The sequence below is a fragment of the Podarcis muralis genome, chromosome 1, assembly GCF_964188315.1.
Source record: "Podarcis muralis chromosome 1, rPodMur119.hap1.1, whole genome shotgun sequence".
Lineage (NCBI taxonomy): Eukaryota > Metazoa > Chordata > Lepidosauria > Squamata > Lacertidae > Podarcis > Podarcis muralis.
Window position 1 is genome coordinate 57,595,923 of NC_135655.1, and position 16,585 is coordinate 57,612,507.

Here is a 16,585-nt window from a genome sequence, read left to right on the forward strand (position 1 = left end):
CACATGGTCACCCTAAGTTCTGCATTCAGTTCCCAAGAACTGCTGTCCAATGGCTCTGGAAGCTCAAAAGCTTGACAATTCACCTAGATATCAAAGCTCAGAGCTTGTAGCCCTTGTCTGAATTTCCCTGCCCCTTCTTAGCTATGGATTTGCCGGATATTACAATTTTTCATTGTTAAGAGTGTCCTATCCCCAGTGAGACGAAGGTAGGGACTACCTACATGTAGAAAACTATGATCATTTTCTACATGTACGATACATGTAGGAAATTGTTTCCTATGTAGTCTTTTCTAACTGATAGCAGTTCTTCAGGGTTCCAGGAAGAGGTCTTTCCCAGCCTGTAGGTGGACATGGGACATTCTTTAATACTACTGTGGTCCATAGCTTGACACCTAATTTTAAGCTGAAAGCTCAGCCATTTTAGATTTTCCCGAATGCATTCCAGGCACCAGTTCAGGTTTTCCCATATGCATTTAAGGCACTCCAAAGGCACAAACAAACACCTGAGTGTCACACATGCAAATATATAGTGCTTTCCCCCCCTTTAAACAAATGTTTAGGGGTTCTCTCATTTTCCTACTCATATTGAAATATTGCCCCTCAGTGAGGCCAAACTTAAGATTCACAAAATGTTTAGGGGGGTGCGTACCCCTGCGTCCTCCCAGAAAAAAAAGGACTGTGTGTGTTATATATAAAAATCTGGAATGTGCATCTTCTGGTCAAGGCGACCTGCATTTTGTATGCAAATGTAGGACAAGTGCAAGAAATGCAATGAAAAGGGTGTGTGTGTGTGTGAAAAGAAAAGTCTTTTGGGAAGACACCCTTAGCTCCTCCCTATAACCTGCATGCTGGATAATGGCCTTCTTCGCCCAACTAGGTGCGCGCAAGGACTGTGTCAATGACAAACAGGAGAGCTCGGTCCTACTCGACCGGCTCTCCCACGCTTTGTTCCGAGGTGACTTGTGGTGGGAGAGAAGAGAGCCGCTGCTGCTGCTTCCTTGCTCACAACGGCACTTTCTGTGGAGATTTCTCTCCCCCCCCCGCCCCCCCATCCGAGCTGCATATGCGTATGAAATCAAGAGCAAGGTTGGCTCTTCTCTTGTCATCTGCGCCCTCAGGAAACGTTGCCTCTCGCCGAGCCTCGGCTGCAGTGCCCTTCTGCGCGCGCCTTCCTGGATCTGGGGTGGGCCGCTGGAAGTGAGGCGTGAACAGAGCTCTTCTCCCCTCAGGGGGGGCGGGCAGGGGAAGAAGCCGGGCACCGGTCGCCCATTGTCACATCGCATCCATTTGCAGCGTGTGCACGGGAGCGCAGCGCCCAGCTAGCCGGGGAGCGCGCTCTCTCTCTCTCTCTCTCCCTCTCCTCTCCATTCCCTTCCCCTTTCCCAAGCAAGTTGCGAGGCGCCCTTGCGCACCGGACCTTTCCACATCCCCAGCCCAACTTTCACGTCGCCTTGCTCCAAAACAAACATGACGGATTACAAAAGTGGCGGCGGAGGGAGGAGCAGCAGCAGCAGCAGCAGCCGCCGCGCCGACCCTTTGGAACTGAGGCTGGGGTAGTAGCGGGGGAAGCAGGGAGGCGCGCCGAGGAGAGCGCGAGACCGACGCCGTCTCCGGCTGAAAAGCTCGCCAAGCCCCGCGCCGCCTCACACGGCCGCGGTCGCAGGTAAGGAGAAGCTTCGTTGCCCCTCTGCCCCATTGAGGGATAAGTAAACAAGGGCTGTTTTTTTGGGGGGGGGGCGGCTTGTGCGTCTGGTTGCCGCCTGTTGGGGTGTTTTGAGGGAGACGTGAGGCGGCCTCAGCGCTCACAAGGTTAATTTGTTCGCCTGCTTCCCTCTCAACTTTGAAGGGACCATTCTCTCTGCGCGCTTCCTTGGGAGCAAGTCCCCCATTGGAGACGGGGAGGCTTGTTTCCCCGGGAAAATGTCGAGGAGCCGGAGTTAACCCCTTCCTCCCCGTCTGCGCCCCTTCCAGTGCCTCTCGGCTGTGTGAATGAAGGAACAAAATAAAGGGGGAGGGAAATAACTTTTAACAACTAGGAAAGAGGCACCTCTGTGTTACCAGGGAGCGTGTTTGAAATTAGTTATTCCTGAGAGATGCATGCCTGGGAGGGTGCAGCAGAACAGATACACTTTGTGCAAGCAAAATGCCATAGATTTCACGGTGCAAGTCACCGCGTTTAGCATTTTAGCCGTCGGGGTTCATTCTCGCCGAGGGGAAGCCCATCCATGCCCTGCGCAAATTGTATGCGGCAAGGTCAGGACTTTACCTTGTCAATGGAAGGTGAATTCAAGTCTGTCTGCCTTCTTCCTGAGCACACATTCTCCTCACAGTCTGGTCTTCTTTGGGTGTTGCCTCTGATATGCACATCTTAGTCCTCTCCTTCAGAGAAGAATTCAGTGGCAAAGCAAGATTGTGTTTGGGGTCCCCACAAAAGAGACTGACCCAGCCTCTGTGTGCCTGAACTATGTGTGCAAAGAATAAGATCTATCAATCCATGGACACAAGTTTCTTCCTCTGTTAGGGAAGGCTGAGAAATAAAAAGAAAAGGTGGCTGGAGAAAATAAATTCCCTGTTGTTCCCGCTTGTCTTTTAAGTTGCCTTTTATCAATTGCTTATGCTTTGGTAACAAAGTATTCAGTGTACTCTGAAATAAGACCCATGGCAAGTAGCTCAGGTAGAAGAACAAATGGGGAGTATTCCATTGAGTACGCTGGAAAACCTTGACAACAGGCAGCTCCTCTTGGAGAGTTCTGGTATTTGTTTTTAGCTGCACTGTATATAGTATATGTTGGATAAGGAAAGAATTGGTTTACTCCTCCCGTCAATGATGGGGAATTTCTGCCTTTTATGCTGCTGCTGTTCTTTTTGAACCTTTAATAGAAAGTCAACAGGTGCAAGTGCCTTGCCAAGAAAAAGTATAGCAATTCTTGCTCCCCAAATTGTCATTATAACAATCTACAATTGTAACATTGTAAAGTAGAGTCTACCTCTACTTTAAGAGGTAGACTCTTAATTTCACATTTAGGACCCAGGCCTTCACTAAGAGAAATGGAGGTAATTAAAATGCTCTATCCACGCATCGTACTGCTAATGCAGGTTGTGTTGCCTCATCATATCAAGTGCTCGAGGAAAAGTTTGGTGTTTGTGAAGAAATTTGGGGTTTTGTACAATCTTGACATAGTAAGGCAGTTTTGGAGCATGGAGTTTTGGTACTTGAAGCTGAAACGTGTGTTTATGGGGGCTTCCCCTCCATTCTTCAACTTTGCCTAGTATAAACAGGGCAAGAGAAAGTTGTAATTCCACACAGCCCTTCAAATGCTGCTTCTGCTTCGCTGCCTAGCCAGAGGCAATACTGTGAGCAGTAAAACTTCCTGATATTTTCAGGTCACAGTACTCTCATTAATTGCATGCATTAATGCTGCTATCATTCTTTTTAACCAGTAGCTAAGTCCCTGTTTTAAAGAGCTGAATTGAGATTTAGGCTGTGAAGTATGCTTCAGTGGCTGCAACATCACTGCACTCAGCTTTCATAGCACCAGTTTTCTATGGAGAGCTTGCTCATAACTGAACCAAAACTGGACTGTTTGCTGCATGACAGTTTCTAAGAAAGCGGATTATATGGTCACCTCTTAGACCATACAAAAGGAATATGTATTAATCAGTTTGCCTGATAGGAAAGGAATCCACTGAGTTCAAATCCTGATGCATTTCCCCCCAAAGACTTCTCAAGAGGATATTGCAGGCTAGTTACCTCTAGTTTCATACTCAGTTCAGCTCTCTGAAGTCTATCCATATATGCATTTGCACTGGACTTTAAACTGAGGGTCTGGCTCTAGTGTGCATGCAGCAAAGTAGAGTGATAAAATGGGTGGTGCTAATTCAGACTGCGGGTGGGAGATGCCATTTCTGAATGCATAAATTCCTTCCAGGTATACGTCTAGCACTGTGAGCTGGGCTGCTATAACATTTTTCTCAGGTGCTCTAGCTTTTTACTTGGTAAGACCTTTTTTCCACACAAGGAAGCATTCAAAGTATGGGGTCTCCTAATGGCAGCTTGAAGTGCTGCACTCCATTCCTTGTTTCTACCACTTAATTCTTCTGCAAGTGTAGACCATGCCTGAGGAAGGAGTTAAAGTGATGGGGTCACACACACACACACACAGCAGTAGTAAATTAACTTTCTTTGTGTATCTTCCCTTCCCAAGGTACCACTGTGCTTCTCTCAGGAGGGTGTACCAAATACTTCTTAACCTGTGCCTAACCCCTTTTTGGCTCAAGGGGCACATTCCCTATTGACTAACCCTCTGTCTGAAGGCTGAATGCTAGCAGTCTGTGTGGCCACATTCAAAGTGGGTGTGGCCAAAGTGGATGAGGGGGTAGCTCTTTTTCAAAGTCACAGAGAGGAAGACACAAACACACACACAATCACACATGCAGATGATAGACACACTCTCATACATAACAAGCAGCAGACTCACTTTTTTCCACACACACTCTCTCTCACTGTTCACTATTCACCTATATTGCCTCTTTACCCTGCCCATCAGATCAATCTGATGAGGTTTGCTTTTACTTTGTGGGAGATGCTAGTGGAACCATCAAGTGTTAAATCTTCCCACCTGCCTTCCCTTCTCCTCCCACATCCTATTCCCGGGACCCTTATGAGGATAAGAAATACTGCTTAAGTATTTAATACTGGGGGGCTAGATCTGGCCCAGGGGTCACCAGTTAGCCACCCCTGGCCATTTATTTATTTATTTAACCGCCTTATACCCAGAGGTCTCAGGGTGGTTCACAGAACAAAATCAAAATATAAAACTACAAAATATATAATCAAAATAAAAACAACAACCCAGTACCCCACCCCGCCTTGCTTACAGGGAAAGAAAAGGGCACACTGTGTCATTATATGATTTAGTGTCTTTTTTGGGGTGGGGGCATAAACCCATGGATTGAGAAAGGATGGTGCTGGACCATGATGCCTTAATGCTTACACTGATCTGGATGAAGTAGTATGGGAGTACTGGAAATGGATAAGAGCTGGGATAATCTTGGTGAGGACCTAGTTCAGGTGAAAAACCTTAGAAGGGTTTTATTGCTGTTGTTTTTTATGGGGGCCTCCCAAGTGGATATTCCTTTGAATCACACTGTTCCTTAACTTTTTCTGTTATTGTTTGTCCTTTATCCAGTCCAGCCTTTCTGTGTCCTATTTGACCTTGTTCAGCTAGACTGGTTTATTACGAGAGAGAGAGAAAGAGAGAGAGATCGAGAGATAGATCAAAAAGCAACTAGGTCTATTACAACATTTTCTTTCATGCTTACTTTCCAAAGAAACAAACAAAAAAGTAATGCGTTGGTTAATGTGTAATTTAACACAGGGCAGATGACTACATGATGAAAGAGTGATAGTTAATGTCAACGGTCCATTTACACATTTCCCGCCTATGTTCTGCTTTTTGTCTGACTTTACTTCCGATTCCACCTTAGTGGGTCATGTCAATCAGAAGTGGGTGGATCTTCATAACCAGAGGGACAAGAGACTTTCCCAGTGGAGAATTATCACTGCAGGCAGAATCCAAGGCTTAATTTAGAACTTTAAGGAGTAATACCAGAAATCATCTCTGGAACATAACAAAGTCATTACAAAGAATTGAGTGCATCTGAGCATGTGATTTCTTTTCCACAACTGAGTAACTACAGTCAGGCCAACATGCAATGTTGAATTGAAGGTAAGGTATTTTAGAGGATAGTGTGGCCTCCTTGGATGTTGCAGACTTGTCTCTGTAGAAAGGAAGCACTAGAAAGGTGGCTTGCTGAGTTCCCATGGCTATCGGATGCTGGTATCTAGCCGGTCCTATTGTTTTTAGCTGCCATTTTTGTGTGTTTTACTGGTTTTTAGTTATTCTGTTATGTGATGGTTTATTTTAAGTTCTATTCCCTGCCATGGTATTTATGTACAAAAGTGGGATATAAATATTTTAAATAAATGAGAAGATAAATTTGTGATTTATCTATTTATTATCAGAAAATAGGCATTGAAGGGAGATGGCTACAATGGCAAGCCTCAAACTGCTTTCTAGGCCTTTGAGGTTGTTGCATTTTCCCCAAGGGAATGGCCACCATACACCAACTAGACACCGCATCAGATGGGTCATGACTGGTTTCCCTTCTGATGCTGAGGGAAAGGTGGCTGGTGAAGACAAGAGACTTCTTCTCAGCTGCACTATGACTGCGTATAAAAGAAACAACAACAACAACAACAACAACAACAACAATAATATTTATACCTCACCCATCTCAGGGTGGCTTACAGTACATATAAAAATTGTAGCAAAGGTCGTCTCCTTCTCCTTCCTCTGTGCACCCTCCAAATCTCTTCTAGGTTTTGAGGAGGACTAAGAACACACACAGGTGAGGAGAGTGGGGAAATCCTTGTGTTGATGGGACATGGTAGTTGAAAACTGCCCAATAATTTGCAGTCCATGGCATTCTGATGTCAGCGTGGTGCTTGTTATTACTCCCTCAAAGGCCCCCACCTCTCTTTATTAGCTGCTTATCCTTACTAAAATGTGCACAGATGTGGGTAACAGAACTTACCTATGTGCCTTTGGGTGTACCTGCCATCTCATTTAAATGGGAACCTCCACTGCTATAGACTGTTAGTAAATCAATGCAGCAGCTCCCTGGGTTACAAATCCCAGGTGTTCTAACAGTGCCTGTGTAGTGCCTGAGTTCCTCCTCTAAATGGTACACTGGATGTGTGCATTCTGCAGTCACGTTATTGCTGCCTGTCTGTGTCATGTTTCCATTGGTTTTAAGACAAAGTCCTTGTCATGTCACAAGTCCCTCAAGTTCATATTAAAGTGGGTTTGGTCCTTACCCACATAACGCCCCCTTTAAAAAGTACTTTAAAAACCATTCTTTTTTACTTTCTAGTTCTCTAGTTCTAAATGCATTTATTTCCTCTTTCAACCTTCCTGTTCCATTTCCAAAGGCAAAATTTCACACTATCTTATCTCCTTTGGACGGCTTCCTTACTGGGCATTTACTGTGAAACAATCATGCTTTGTTCACACATTTTTAATAGGGCACCTGCATGATTCATGATCAAGACATACCCTTCCCACATCTTACCTTTTCAGCTTAAAGTTTCTTTTTTTGAAGTCAGAAAATCCAACATTTTAATATGCAATAACATCCGTACGATTTCCTCAACTGTAGATGGCACAGCTCTTCTAGCCTAGATAGACCAGTAATGGGCTGTATAGATGTCAATCTCTAGCCACTTCCTTTCCTGTAGTCTCTTTCTCTTTCCCCTTTCTAGGAAGCAGGTCTAGCACTTTAACCCTCCCCTTTCCAAACATCATTGCTCTTATGTCAGTTCCCCTTGCCTGTAAATTCCAGCAGGAAGGGAACAACCTTGTTCTGGAGCGCAGTGAGATTTCCAGTGCTCCCCCAAACTTTGGAAGTTGTGGAAATGGGCTGATCACTTGGCTATAGAATGTTACTTGTATCCTAAGAGTTGGAAAGCAAAGTTCCTTTTCCATTTCCAGTTTAGCAGAATAAGCAGAATAGCAATGATCATATGCTGCTAAATTGTCCACATCTGGCAGCACCTTTGGTGACTCTGTTGAGAAGACCTGCACTTTCCCCTCAGCCTTTTCCCTTTTACATATCAATTGGTTCTGGTGTGCTGTGTGATTGGCAGGGGAGAGAGGAGGCTGGGCTGCAGGATAACACAGGCTCGGGCTCATTGTTCTACAGTTTCAGCTGAAAGTCAGAGCACTCCCCGGGAAGTTTGCCTTCTATAAATACATTTCCTCCTCCTTGTGCCAGCTCTCCTAAGAACCGATATTTTGAGACATGCCACAGGTAAGGGTTCTGTGTACCAAATGGGTGGTTTGGGAGAGGGAAGCTGGAAAGCAACAAGATGAGTTATAGACATGCTCCTTCCTTCAACAAGTGAAATTCATTTTGAAAAGGAGAAATGCCTTACACAAGCAGCTGCTGCACATTGCGCTCTTATGCTCCTGGCTTCAGTTTCACTGAAAGATTTTTGTTTACTTTGTTTTACAAGGTGGAGGGGCCTCACACAGAATAGTACTCTTGTATACCTAGTGCCCTTTCAGAGATTGGAAGTCCTTTTGAAATGTCTGATCAAACCCCTGGTTTTGTTCAAGAAGAACAAAACTACTGCGTGATTAGTGTTTAATCTTTCAGTAGGAGAATAGGGCAAGGGTCTGTGATCTGCGATCTTTTCTTTTCTGGTTTTCGTATGTGCTCACCCACCCACATGGATGCAGTGTTAAAAGTTTCTCTATTGTTTCTCTTTGCTAACTTGTTTTTCACTTCTTCAAAATGGAAAGGCACGTGTAACAAAGTACTTTTTATTAATGCAAACTTTTAGCTTTACTAAGCCGCTTTTGTTGATGCATGGCAAAGCTGCTGATTTTTTGTTTAGGAAAGTTTGATACGTTGACTTTTTCAAGAATTAAAATGCTTCCACATTAACATTATTTAAAAGGAAAACTGAGAGCTGGTTACCACAGTTGCCTTTGCATGTGCCAAATATGGCCTGAGTTCATCTGCATTATTGCCAAGTGTGCATTGTTGGTTCTCCAATTACCTCAGCATTTGATCAAATTACTGGTACCTAATTTATAAATGGAGAGGACTATGGCTGAAGCCTTCCATCTCTTTCCTAGGTATCTTGTGTGCTTCCACACTGAGTGTATGGGAGTATACAGCAATAACAGGATAATTAAGGAAAGACTCTCCTTACATGCTCAAAAAGGCAATTCCCTCTTATTTACTCCTTCACATATTAAGTTATTGAAAGGAGATTGTGGAGCTGATCCTGGGCACAACTGAAGCCCTGTCCTAAGCAATCTGGGTACACATAAGATGATCAGGCTAAAGGTTTTTCTCATCCACTGTTGTGCTCTTACAGTGGCCAGCCAATCAAATGCCTATGGCTGCAATGGTGGTCCCCAGTTGTGAGTCAGGGAGTTGACCATGGTCTGCTCTGGTCACTTTGCCACACTCCCAACTGCAATACGGATCCACTCAATCTATCCCTTGGGACACTGGGTGAATTAGATGTTTCTGATGACATTCCAGTTTGTGTTTGTAATTGAATTGCGTTTGTGCTTCCCTGTTGTGCAAGCCAGGCAAGAAAAAGATAGCATGGACACCCTCATGGTGGCCATTGATAATGTGACTTTTCTCTTGAAGCAACTGCTGTTTCTAAGAGTCTGACTTTTGATAGAATCGTTTTCTGTGCTTTCTCTTGAAACCTTCTGAATCATTCAGCACCTGTCCTTTGAAACCATGTATTCCAGCTGTATCATGATTCATTCTGATAATCAGCTTTGAAGGGGCTTGAGTTTACAATGAATGCTTTACTCTGGAATTTTTAAGGTTTGGCACACTTGACTTTATTACCCCAGTGGTCTTCTAACAGCTCTTTAATGTTTCACAAACCATAAAAAGATCATGCTAACTAATTCTGAATGTGGAACTTTCAGAAAAGAATTAGAGAGCCTGGTTCAAGATGTAACAAAGTTGCATAATTGGATTGTTTTCCCTCTGTGTAATAACCGCTAGAAAAGACTACCCTGCATTGAATAATTTATGTTTCTTTTACAGTGGTACCTCAGGTTAAGAACTTAATTCATTCGGGAGGTATGTTCTTAACTGAAACTGTTCTTAACCTGAAGTACCACTTTAGCTAATGGGGCCTCCTGCTGCTACTGCGGCAGCGCCGTGCGATTTCTGTTCTCATCCTGAAGCAAAGTTCTTAACCTGAGGTACTATTTCTGGGTTGGCGGAGTCTGTAACCTGAAGTGTCTGTAACCTGAAGTGTCTGTTACTCGAGGTACCACTGTATTTCTTTTAAGTGGGAATCTTTGGTAGCATTTTCAGATTTATATTTCACTCTTTTTTAAAGTCTTTTTGCTCTTCACATCTCTTAGTGGCTTATGTAATTAATCGTGCAAAAAATAAAAAGTACAATTGGTCTACAACACTCCAAATGTCAATAGGCAGCATAATTTCAGCAATAAGCTGCTCCATACTAGCAGAAAAAAGCTTCACCATCCTCCTAAACAATTAATTGGCAATCTAGTATTCTCCGCAAGGGGCATGTCTATGGCAAGCACCAGGAGTGGGGACTTGAGCCAAAGGGTTGTATCCAAAGTAGTGCTAAGTAAGCCTATCAGTGCAAAGATTTCCACCTGTGCAACAGAACTCCCAGCTTTCTTCCATCTGCATGTCCCCTAAATATTTTATGGGGTTTTCCCTGATCCTCCAGAGCAGATTTGGGGAGGGCACAGAGGGAGGAACTGAGGTCGGGGGGGGGGGGAGTCCTGTTGTGCAAATGGAAATCCTTGCATGGGGTCACCTCTTCATCAGAAAAGTTCTTTCCAGGGTCTGGGTTAGCAGAGTAACATCCCCAGAAAGAAGGTTATACCGGTCAGACTTCTGATAGTAGCAGCACCTTTTCTATGTATCTTGGGTGATTGTAGAAGGCAGTTATAATATGGAAGTTGCAATGAACTTTACATAAAGCTTTGACAGAGGGCCAGTTTTTGCAGTATATTAATGCACAGAGTTTTAATGAGCTGGTTATATGATTTTTGCTTTGGGTTTGAGCGCATCCAGATTCAGCCCCTACTGTGGCTTGAACATGTCTGAAGGAGACCTCCATGTGCCTTTTTATTGGATAACCCAGGGGTCCTGGATGTGCTTTGTAGCCCTTGATAGCCTTAGCCTCCATGAATTTGTCTAGCCTGCTTCTGAAGCCACCACTACATATTGTGGTAGTGATTTTCATAGTTTTAGCTGTGTGCTGTGTTGTATACACGGGGTATTTGACACATTAAATGGCAGCAAACCAGGGTTAGCCACCGAATGCTCGGTGATGCAGGATTGGTTGCAGCTGATATGTACCTCTGTGATACATATATTTTCAAACATGCTTTGCAATGTTAGGTATACACTACTTTCTGGGATACCTTGAATACTCTATTAATTTGAAGATAAAGTAAGTGGTGCTGCTATGTACTTAAGTCAATTTATTTTCTATATGTGGAAGTTTCCAAGATTACAGGAGTTCATAGCTTGGGCCTTTTCTTTGAAAAACTGATGCATTGTCACACCCATAAGTTTGGTTAACGGCAGGTTTTATGTATAAAATATGTTTTATGCTCATTTGTGCATTTGTGAGAAAATAAAATAGTGCTTTTGAAATCTACCTTTTGTTACAAAAGGTATTAGAAGCATTTTTTAAAATAATGAAGAGCTATAATTACTTTTCAAAGGCTTTTTAATTTCATGCCTTAGGAAAGTGTAACCTCTGGCAATGTTATTATATTAATACATAAAGATCGATGTGAATAATAATATATAATAAAAGCATGCTTTAATTATATCCAAAGAATGGCACAACTAGTTCTGTGTACCTAAAGGTTATGCAAACAGTAAACCCTCCCAGGCTGCATAGCAAACAGCTTTTGAAATTGAAACAAGTTTCAAACATAGTTTGTGATATGACATTGCCTTCTGCCTTTCAATAAAAAAAGGCTAAATTCCCACTGGACATATATATAAAAAAAGCCTCTGGTTACACCTATAGTAGTCTGGATTCTAGCCATTGAATTGTTTACTTAAAGGTAAAGGTTGTTGTTGTTGTTTAGTCGTTTAGTCGTGTCCGACTCTTCGTGACCCCATGGACCAGAGCACGCCAGGCACTCCTGTCTTCCACCGCCTACCGCAGTTTGGTCAGGCTCATGTTTGTAGCTTCGAGAACACTATCCAACCATCTCATCCTCTGTCGTCCCCTTCTCCTTGTGCCCTCCATCTTTCCCAACATCAGGGTCTTTTCCAGGGAGTCTTCTCTTCTCATAAGGTGGCCAAAGTATTGGAGCCTCAACTTCACAATCTGTCCTTCCAGTGAGCACTCAGGTCTGATTTCCTTAAGAATGGATGCGTTTGATCTTCTTGCAGTCCATGGGACTCTCAAGAGTCTCCTCCAGCACCATAATTCAAAAGCATCAATTCTTCGGCGATCAGCCTTCTTTATGGTCCAGCTCTCACTTACCCCTGCCCATACGGGCCAGTCTTGACAGACTCTAGGGTTGTGCGCCCATCTCACTCTATAGGCCGGGGGCCAGCGCTGTCCGGAGACACTTCTGGGTCACGTGGCCAGCGTGACAAGCTGCATCTGGCGAGTCAGCGCAGCACACAGAACGCCGTTTACCTTCCCGCTGGTAAGCGGTCCCTATTTATCTACTTGCACCCAGGGGTGCTTTCGAACTGCTAGGTTGGCAGGCGCTGGGACCAAACAACGGGAGCGCACCCCGCCGCGGGGATTCGAACTGCCGACCTTTTGATCGGCAAGTCCTAGGCGCTGAGGCTTTAACCCACAGCGCCACCCGCGTCCCTAATTGTTTACTTATGTCATATTTAATTTTTAACCAGTGTAGGAGAGTTACAGAAGTAACAGGTAAATGCAACAATGCATCACAGACCAATGTGGACATTCAGGCTGATTTTTAGATTAGAATGACTGTTGCAAATGCCAAAAATAGGAAGTGTACATGGTACACTGGAATAGGAGTATAGATGGGACACTGAAGCCTCCTTCAGAAATACATGTAGAACAGATTCCAACTATATTTTCAGGACACAAGTGCAAATATATGTGCTGTTTGATAGCAGAATAGACATGGTGGTGAGGAAGAAGGGTTGTCTTAAATGCACAAGATAGTGGGTAGCACCAATATTCCATTTTGTTTCCATACGAAAAATAAAACTGGGGTGAATAACTTGGTTCTTGGACATAACTCTACTCATCAGACATCTTCACTAAAAATTGGTTTAGCTTGGTGTCATGTGGATATCTCAGTTAGTAAGAGCATGAGACTCTTAATCTCCGTGTTGTGGGTTTGAGCCCCACACTGGGCAAAAGGTTCCAGCATTGCAGGGGGTTGGACTAAGTGACCCTTGTGATCTCTTCCAACTCTACAGTTCTATGTAGAAGTTAAGAGACTGGCTGAGCATCTTGAACTGATGATTAATAGGCGTGGCCGAAATGAACACACGTTGTATGGGCAGAGTCAGGTCTGCCTGTCTATTGAAAATCACATCAAAGGTAGCCATCAGTTGAAATAATGGTTTCTGATGACATTGCTTCCACAGATAATTTCAAAATCAAATTGCAAAAAAGGAGGAGGGAAATGGAATAATAAATCACAATACTTTTCTCAGCAGGACCACTTTCAGGAGATAATTAAGACTGGGAATGGATGGAAATAATCTAAGTGGGTAAGCAAGGAAATGACTGGCCACTTAATTTTTAAAAAAAATAGAAATGAAAAGCCGGACTGAACTAAATACTAGTGCTAGTTCCTTCCCCCCATGGATAGACCCTAGAACAGTGGTGGCGAGCCTATGGCACGAGTGTCAAAGGGAGCACTCAGAGCCCTCTCTGTGGGCGCCGTCACCCCAGCACAGAGCCAGCAGAAGGCGAGGGTGGCGTGTCGAGTCCTCAGCTCAACTTGGGCAGCTGGAGCGACAAGTGCGTGGTGGGTCGGCGCAGGAAACTGCACGGCCGGAGCAGGATGTAATGCCCATCAGGGCGCCGACTCTCTCCAAAATGGGGGTTGCAGCTATTCTTTGGCCTGAGTTCATTGCGCCCAATTGCATGGAGGCTTCTGGAGCATATTGTGGCAATTAGTATTGTGTGTGAGCGGGTTGCGGCAATGATTATGGTGGGCCCTCAGTTTCTGATGTTGCACGAGCAGGACAGTAAAGAGCTGAAGTCCCCAAACTGGCCCGTCTGCTGCAGCACCTTTAGGTCTCCTTTTGCTCAGCCACTCCTCACGGGATGCCCAGACCGAGAAGGCGCCCTTGTGGCCAGGGAAGGGCTGGGTGGGGCATTGGTCCCATTTGGATATGTGATGCTATCCCCAAGCAGGCACACATGTTGTTTTCACAGGCTGGGCGTGGATCCTGGTACTTGTGTCCGAGTAGAAGCGCCTCGGGTGGGGCATCGGGGTGTGTGTGCAAAATGGAGCCACAACCCCCAGAGCATGTGTTTTCCCTTGGGGAGCCTCCACTGTAGATGGGGAGGGCACACCACTCTGCACGTTCTCAGAGGCGTGCTGCCACGTTGGTGGGCCACTGAGAGTTAGTGGCCGCCTTCCTCCTCCTCCTGCTGCTGTGAGGTTGAGGCTTCACATTAATTGTTCAAAACATGCCAAATGCAAACTTTTACCTTTCAGTAAAACGTTGCTTGTATCATTCAAAGCTCTGTTATTGTGTTTTTCTTTTAAGACAAAAGATGTTAATGTATGAGATTTTTCTAATCTAAAACCTCAGTATTCAGGTTAAATTGCTGTGTTGGCACTTCGTGATAAATAAGTGGGTTCTGGGTTGTAGTCTGGGATGTTCGGACTCTAAAAGGTTCGCCATCACTGCCCTAGAACATCACAAAGAGTGAGGAGATGGAAGATGTTCTGCTGGCAGGTGGAAATGCTTGTGCTGATGGAACTATCAAATTAACGCAATGTTGAACTCCACCTGATATGTCGAAGTTGTGGGTTATGACTAATTAAAATGCCCTCATAGCCATTTTGCTACCAACTTGACTATAGCCCTTTTTCTGGCTCAGTTCCCACATTCTCCCGTTTTCCGCTATTGTTTCCTTTCTTAGAGTGAATGAAAGAAGGTTCCTAAGAATGTAAGTTTATTCAATTTGTGTGTGTGTGTGTGTGTGTGTGTGTGTGTGAGAGAGAGAGAGAGAGAGAGAGAGAGAGAGAGAGAGAGAAACTTTGTAATCAAAATAGTTTGCTGAGAACTGCATAATGTGAAGTTTATGGGAGAAAGGTAAGAGTGACAATTGGCAGGCTAGGTAGTTATATAATGGGGAACTGTGTTGAATAGGATGGAACTCTATGTGCACAAATGAATGACTTCATGTTCACAAAATTTAATTAGCTGCCACAGTAATTTGCCACTGAGCAGAAAACCTGAGTAAAGAGTTTACATTGGAAGTTATTTGCTCTCTGGTTGGATTTAGTTTGGTTTGTTACTTATTTTAAACAAATTAACTAAAGCTAAATAGTTCTAAAAAATGGCCATTACTCCGATTTTGTTTATATATATATACATACTGTATCTACAGCTGTATATCACATCTGGATTCCAAACTGATTTAAAATGCATCTAGCAATTTAAGCAAGGCAAAAGCTCAAGTTAATATTTGACTAGCAATTGATAACAGGCAAATGCCATTCTAATGACATCATTTGGATTGTGCCAATTCTTAAAACAAGAAAACAGAATCTAATCTGAAGATTGGAATGCAGAAAACTTGCTTGATGAGAAATTACTCAAATCTTCTTGTTTCTTAAGACAGCTTCTGTGAATTGTTTGTTTTATGCGTGTCTTAAATTATGGAGCAAGTACAAGGATGGTGAATATATTCTTATAACTGATGTCTCATAAAATTCAACCTGTAACTTGAAATTTTAGATAACAAATGCTCATGAAACTGGAGGATGGCAAATAGGTAGCTGATTTTAAAAAGTACCGTATTTTTCGCTCTATAACACGCACCTGACCATAACACGCACGTAGTTTTTAGAGGAGGAAAGCAAGAAAAAAATATTCTAAACAAAACAGTGGATGTATGATTTTTGTGGTTCATGCTGTGGCCACAAACGTGATCTGACGGTGAGTTTGGGGTAGCCCAATGCAAAAATCCTGTGGATCCATGTGGATCCATGCTTTGTAACCACGTTTTTGCGCCATTGCAGCCCCATGAAACAGTGGGTGCGTGATTTTTTGGTGCAGGCTGTAGCCATGGACATTTTATGTGATCTGATGGTGAACCTGGGGTGACCCAGTGCAAAAATCCTGAGGATCCATGTGGATCCGTGCGTTGTAACCACGTTTAAAGTAGGGAGGGAAGGAAAAGCATTCAAGGGACAAGGAGCATGCGTGGGGTGTGTAGAGAAGGATGTGGCTAATGATGCAGGCAAGCGGTTAAAGGGGAGAAGGAACACGCGTGGGGTGTGTAGAGAAGGATGTGGCTAATGATGCAGGAGAGGGATTTAAGGGGAGAAGGAACACGCATGGGGTGTGTAGAGAAGGATGTGGCTAATGATGCAGGCGAGCGGTTAAAGGGGAGAAGGAACACGCGTGGGGTGGGTGGAGAAGGATGTGGCTAATGATGCAGGAGAGGGATTTAAGGGGAGAAGGAACACGCGTGGGGTGTGTAGAGAAGGATGTGGCTAATGATGCAGGAGAGGGATTTAAGGGGAGAAGGAACACGCATGGGGTGTGTAGAGAAGGATGTGGCTAATGATGCAGGCGAGCGGTTAAAGGGGAGAAGGAACACGCGTGGGGTGGGTGGAGAAGGATGTGGCTAATGATGCAGGAGAGGGATTTAAGGGGAGAAGGAACACGCGTGGGGTGTGTAGAGAAGGATGTGGCTAATGATGCAGGAGAGGGATTTAAGGGGAGAAGGAACACTCGTGGGGTGGGTGGAGAAGGATGTGGCTAATGATGCAGGAGAGGG

At 44.2% G+C, this 16,585-nt stretch overlaps 1 protein-coding gene across 5 annotated transcripts in view; it reads left to right on the top strand.

The window, feature by feature from the left end:
• The first annotated feature begins 1,159 nt into the window (after positions 1 to 1,159).
• Positions 1,160 to 16,585, top strand: part of SHANK2 (SH3 and multiple ankyrin repeat domains 2) — a 330,073-nt gene continuing 314,647 nt past the window's right edge. For 3 of the 5 annotated variants that reach the window (XM_028728438.2, XM_077929335.1, XM_028728444.2), the window contains exon 1: positions 1,160 to 1,663. The gene's annotated coding sequence lies outside the window, so the exon portion shown is untranslated. Of the gene's footprint in view, positions 1,664 to 7,744; positions 7,873 to 16,585 lie in introns of those variants that run through there. The other 2 variants (XM_028728450.2, XM_077929326.1) reach the window with 2 other exon arrangements.